Consider the following 6,329-nt stretch of genomic DNA (forward strand, 5'->3'; position numbering starts at 1 on the left):
AGGAGGCAGTGGTGCAGGAAACGGGGAATGTGGGTAAGGAAAATACGTCAGTTGATTGTTCTGACTTCATTGTAAAACGAGAAAATGTCCCTGGTAATGTTCCCAAAGGGGAAAAAAATGACGTTGCTCTGTTTGGTGTTTCAAAAGAAACTCTAATAAAAGAACAGTTGGCTGATGATTCCCTCCAAAGCCTGCGTGATCAGACAGTTACAAAGGGTAAGTGTGAGACCCAATCAGGTTATTTCCTGTGGGACGGCGTGTTGTGTAGGAGGTGGGAACCTCAGGTGGGGTATGTTGGGGAAAAACAAGTCACCCAGGTGGTGGTTCCTTCCGTATATAGCGAGGCGTTGTTGCAGCTCTCTCACGATGGCACAGCTGGCCACTCTGGGGTTAGGAAAACCTGCGACCGTCTACTCCGAAACTTTTTCTGGCCAAAAATAAAGAGAAGTAGCAGAATATATTAAAACGTGTCACACCTGTCAAATCGCTGGTAAACCTAATCAGACTATTCCCTTAGCCCCACTCTACCCCATACCGGCCGTTTGAAAAACCCTTTGAGTGCCTGGTTGTGGATTGTGTTGGTCCTTTGCCACGCTTGTCTGGGGGGCGTTGTTATTTGTTGACAGTCATGTGCCAATCCACGTGTTATCCGGAAGCTTACCCCTTGCGTTCCATTACCACCAAATCTATATTAAAAGCGTTAACTGCTGTGTTTGGCATCTCCAAATTCATTCAGTCGGACCAAGGTTCGAATTTCATGTCACGGCAGTTCGTGACTGTCATGAAACAACTCAAAGTGCGTCACAGCGTTTCTAGCGCCTACCATCCACAGAGTCAGGGAGTATTTTAGAAAGGTTTCATCAAACTCTGAAATCTATATTACGCTCTTATTACGTTGAGTTGGGTCGTAACTGGGAGGAGGGTCTCCCGTGGCTATTGTTGGCCATTCGTGAAGTGGCTCAGGAAAGTACTGGTTTTTCACCAAACAAACAGGTGGCCATGGTTGCAGAGGAGTGGCGAGGAACGGAACCTCCGGAAAATTTTATTGATTATGTGGATGGTTTCCGGGTCCGATTGTATCGGGCTTGTGCTGCCGCCCAGCTGGTGCTTGAAAAGGCACAGTCGAAGATGGAAAAAATTGTTTCACCGCAAAGCTAAAAACAGAAGCTTTAAACTAGGGATCAAGTTTTGGCTTTGTTGCCGCTGGACCATAGCCCGCTGCAAGCAAAATTTATGGGTCCATATGTTATCGACAAACAACTTTCTGAGGTCAATTATCTTATCTGTACACCGGATCGCCGAAAGAAAGTTCAGTTGTGCTATATCAATGTTTTAAAACCGTACTGTGCCCGAATTCCTGAACCTGCTGTACCCCCCGATATTCCTGTGCGGGCCAAGTCCACAGTTGTTCCTGTGTCTCCAGTCTGCAGTGTTGTGACATCTTCATTTTCTCCTGTGATGTGAGCCCGTGGCTGTGGAGGACTTGAGTGAGGCTGAAATCCAAACACCGGGAGAAGGTATATTACGGGGCAGGTTGGAAAACTCAGCCTACTTGAAAACTTTAAAAAGTCCATCCATCCATCCATTATCTGAACCCGCTTATCCTGATCAGGGTCGCAGGGGGGCTGGAGCCTATCCCAGCATACATTGGGCGAAAGGCAGGAATACACCCTGGACAGGTCGCGAGTCCATCGCAGGACACACACACCATTCACTCACACACTCATACCTACGGGCAATTTAGACTCTCTAATCAGCCTGCATGTCTTTGGACTGTGGGAGGAAACCGGAGTACCCGGAGGAAACCCATGCAGACACGGGGAGAACATGCAAACTCCGCACAGAGAGGCCCTGGCCGACAGGGATTCGAACCCAGGACCTCCTTGCTGTTAGGCGGCAGTGCTACCCACTGCACCATCCGTGCAGTCAATTTGACTATTTAACTAAGGAACAGCGTGATGACCTAGTCCAGTTGATTGGCTCGTATACCTGTTTGTTTCCCGATGCTCCTACGCGTACCAATGTACTTACTCATGACATTGAAGTGATGGCGGGAAAACCAATCAAGCAACCTTTTTTATCGGGTCCCCCTTCCAAAGAAAAAATATCTGGATTCGGAAATCGAATATATTGTAACGGCCTGGGGTTCTGTACCTGGGCTGGATGGTACTGGGTAGTCTGTGGCTACCCGGTCGTGTTTAAAGTTTATTAGAAAATGTGTCTTAGGGCAATTTTCTATGTTTTTGCTGTGCACAGGGCGCAGCCATGTTGGAAACAGTGACGTTGTTCGCCTGGGCAGGGGTAAATTGGGCGGAGTTATCTTCTAGCCGCATGTCATAATGTGGTGTTCAAACAGGTCATCTAATCTATTAAAAACAACTGTCGCCCGACCAGTTTGTCAGTCTGCGAATGTTTGCTGTGAAGAGCATTACTACAAGAGTGTTTTAATGAAATGAAGCTGCCAAGCAAATCGAAAAACGCCACTATGTCTCTGCCTCAGTCTTTGGAGCCAGTGCTCGCCACATTGGTGTCAGAAGTGGGATTGCAAAGGCCTCTGGAGGAAGAGAAGGGCGAACTGGAGCGGTCGATTGGTGAGCTGATGCGGCGGAAAGCGAGGGCTGAAGCGCGGGCAAGAGGCCCGGCACAGCAGCGAGTCCCCGAGCATCCCGATGGCTCCAGTGAAGCACGAATCCAACCAGCTACAACGAGCAGTGCTGGCCAACTTGTACCGGCTACTGAAGTTCAGCGGAACAGCGCCGCTGGAGCCATTCCTAGCGCAAGTCTGGTTTGCTGCTGAGCAGAGCGGCTGGAGCCAGGGGGAGACTACTACGCACCTGGCGCTAGCATTGGAAGGCCCAGCACTCCAAGTCATCACCAACCTGCACCCCGGTAAGCAGCATGACGTCCGGGCGCTAATGGCAGCACTGGAACGGCGCTACGGTCAACACCAGTCAGCTGAAGCTAACCGAAACAAGCTACAAGGCCGCTACCGCCAGAAGGGTGAGAGCTGGGGAACTGTGGCTGCCGACGTACAGCTCTACGCTCGCCAAGGCTATCCCGAGTTCGGTGAGGCAGCGCAAGAGAAGCTAGCACTTCATGCGTTCCTGCGAGCCCTCATGCCAGAGCGGCTGCGGGACCACGTTAGCCTAGCCAAGCCCCGCATGATTGACGAGGCCCTGAACCTGGTGAGAGAGACGGAAGATGTTCTAGAAGTGCAACCAACTGTGCAGCAGGCCCGACCTGAAGCCCGGGTGGCCTGTGACGGTGGAGAGGGCGAGGAAGTTCGCTGGGCCCGGCCACAACAGCGAGGGGGAAAGGAGCGGAGGGGCTACTGCTATCGGTGCGACGAACCGGGGCACCTGACTCACGACTGCCCAGCGCCAGAGCCCAAACAGCGTGACCCGCAGCCGGCGGGAAACGAGACCGGGACGGCGCAGTGAGGAGAACGCCGCCCCGAGAAGCAAGAGTCCTCACCAACCCAAATGTTGCCGAGGTGCGGGGAAAAGAACGGGGAGTGGCGATTTTGTGTAGGCTGAGTGGGTGCCCGTGACACCCCAGGAGCTGCGCCAGGCACAGGCAGCGGACCCTGTGCTGGCGCAGGTGCACTGCTGGCTGGAGGCGGTGCAATGTCCGGCGAGGCAAGCGGTGTCAGCAGAGGGGCCCGAGCTGAAGGCGTATTACAGCCAGTGGGGGAGCCTCCAACTCCACGACGACCACTCTACCGCGAATGGCAGTCCCCAGCACGAGGGCACAACCTCAGCCAGCTGTTGGTTCCCCACCTGCTCCGCCCCAAGGTCCTCGGGCTGGCTGATATCCCTGATCTGTCAGCCAATTCCCTCTGAAAAGTCCCGGTTGCCAGAAATCCCAGTGTTGTGAGGACTTGAAGTGGGACTGGCACGGCATGGTTTCTGCGGCTGTTTCGCTGTAAAGCTGGGCTCAATACAGCACAGAGATCCAAAAGAACAGCTTGTGGAAGTCGGAACCGGCTCATAAGCCACTCATCATCATTGGCCAGTGGATCCTGTTGGTCTCGGAAGATTCGCTCCCTCCGAAGTCTTTGATTTGCCACATCCTCTAACAGTGCCAAATAAGCCATTGTGCGTAATTGCGCATCATGATTGCATGCCCTTTTATACCCACCCATTTGATTGCCTCTGAAAAGCTACAGGTGTGGGAATTGTCCTGATTGATTGTAAATGACGAACAGTTCTGCACAACGAATGTGATGATGACGATGATAATAATAATAATAATAATAATAATAATAATAATGATAATAATACACGTTATTTGTCTAGCACCATTGAAAACACAGTTACAGAATTAATAGATAAAACGAACAAAAATGTATAACAATAAACACATTATAAAACATAATATATGAATATGATAACAATATATGAAACTATGCTCGTATCTGCCCGACTGACGCATTGTCATGACGGCATGAGTGCAGCGCAATTTGTCTGACTGTTCACCATATTATTTATGAGAATACATTTAATGACATGAAGTATTGTTTAACAATTCGTCTACATATTTGAGGGATTATTTTACAACAACATCTCCGTTTATATTTATCATCCTAAATCATATTTTTTGGGCACTCCAGGGAGCATCAATCAAACAGCTGTTTGTTTATTCGTTGTAAGAGAGGCTTGTGGTGGGAATTTTAATTTATTCCTGTAAGAAAACACTCAGAGACAGAGACAGTAAATAAAATCCAATCTTTACTATGTGCATAGGGTCCAAGTTACATGCAAAAACAAGGACAAAGGTTCCAGGACCTTTGTCTGGATATATGTAGGCACAGAGCGCAACAAATGTACGCCCCTTCATTAGTATTCATTCATATTTCTGATAATCAATATTCAAAGACAATCCACCGCTCTTCTCCTCACTGTAGATTGTTTATTCATATCTCCCCCTTCAAGGTACGTCATGCAGATGCATGTTCTCAAAACATTCCAGCATGACGTATACGCAGGGGCCTGTGCATTTAACTTGCGCGTCTGAGAATAATCTCTTATTTTGTTTTAACTCCCTGTTTCTAGGAAGATAATCCCCATGGTAGCTTCCGTCATGAGGTATTATGTTTTTGGTTCTGCAGGCTCTTAGGCACCAAGACAAGATAATCCAGAACACACAGTTAATGGCCGTGGCCTTGGAGGCCCATGGTACAGACAGGGAGAGACATCTCCACTCACACAGTTACAGAATATAATATTGAGTAGCACAAGGCAAGTTATGATACTTTAATAAGTGTGTATACTCTGGATCATTCCAGCATAAGCAACCAATAATAGTATAAGAAATTAATAAGATGATAAGTAATTAATAATGAAATAATCACATGAATATATAATTTCAACAACAGGCTTTTGTCCGTTTTTGCAAGTTAACTATTCGTATATGATACGTGAGAGGTAATATTTCATTACATTACATTACATGACATTGCATGGCATTTAGCAGACGCTCTTATCCAGAGCGACGTACAACAAAGTGCAAATTAAACACAAGAACAAGTGCAAAGAGGACCTGAAAGGACAGTATAGTTCCGAGTCCTAGTGTAAACATGCAGAAAATCAGAACCCTTTAAGAGTACAATCAACAACAATCAATTTCGATTTATTTTACACAGTGGTATCTGTTGTGTATCATTTTCGACTTCTCTCGTCGCCAAATGTTGTGTTGCACTTAGGAAGGGAGAGAACCCGTATAGCGAGATTCAACAATACAACACTTTAATAGGTATAACAGGGACGAAGCACGTCCTTACAGCAGCCATACCCAGTCACAACTCCCAGCAAATCTTTATACCTTTTTACATCCTGTTTCACTTCCCGTTTTCCTGGTCTTACGTCACGAGCATTAAAGGCACAGTTTCTCATTTCTCCAGTTAATGTGCGTACGCATGGGTCAGAGTTTCCGTGGAGGACCGCACATTTTCCCGTCAAGTTCGTTTTTTATAAATGCCAAAGTTTGCTTAGAAAGTGGCGTACGCATTCTTTTGTGCCTACGCAACGTTTATAAATGAGGCCCCAGGGCTTTTATTTCAAAACCCTTCAAAAAGAATAAACACGAGACTTTAAGCAAATGTAGAATGAATAGGTTGCTCTAAATATAGATTGCGTTTATACACCATGTATTGAATATATTATTGTTTGTTCATAGATACATATAACGTATATAAATAATATGTACTTTTCTATATTCATAAATTTCACAATGAAATGTAGTTTAAGAAAATACGCGTTTTATGGAAAGTATCTTTGGCTTTGAAAACCTTTACTTTGAAATCGCAAAACCGGAAGTACCTCATTTGC

Source organism: Conger conger, chromosome 1, assembly GCF_963514075.1.
Source record: "Conger conger chromosome 1, fConCon1.1, whole genome shotgun sequence".
NCBI lineage: Eukaryota > Metazoa > Chordata > Actinopteri > Anguilliformes > Congridae > Conger > Conger conger.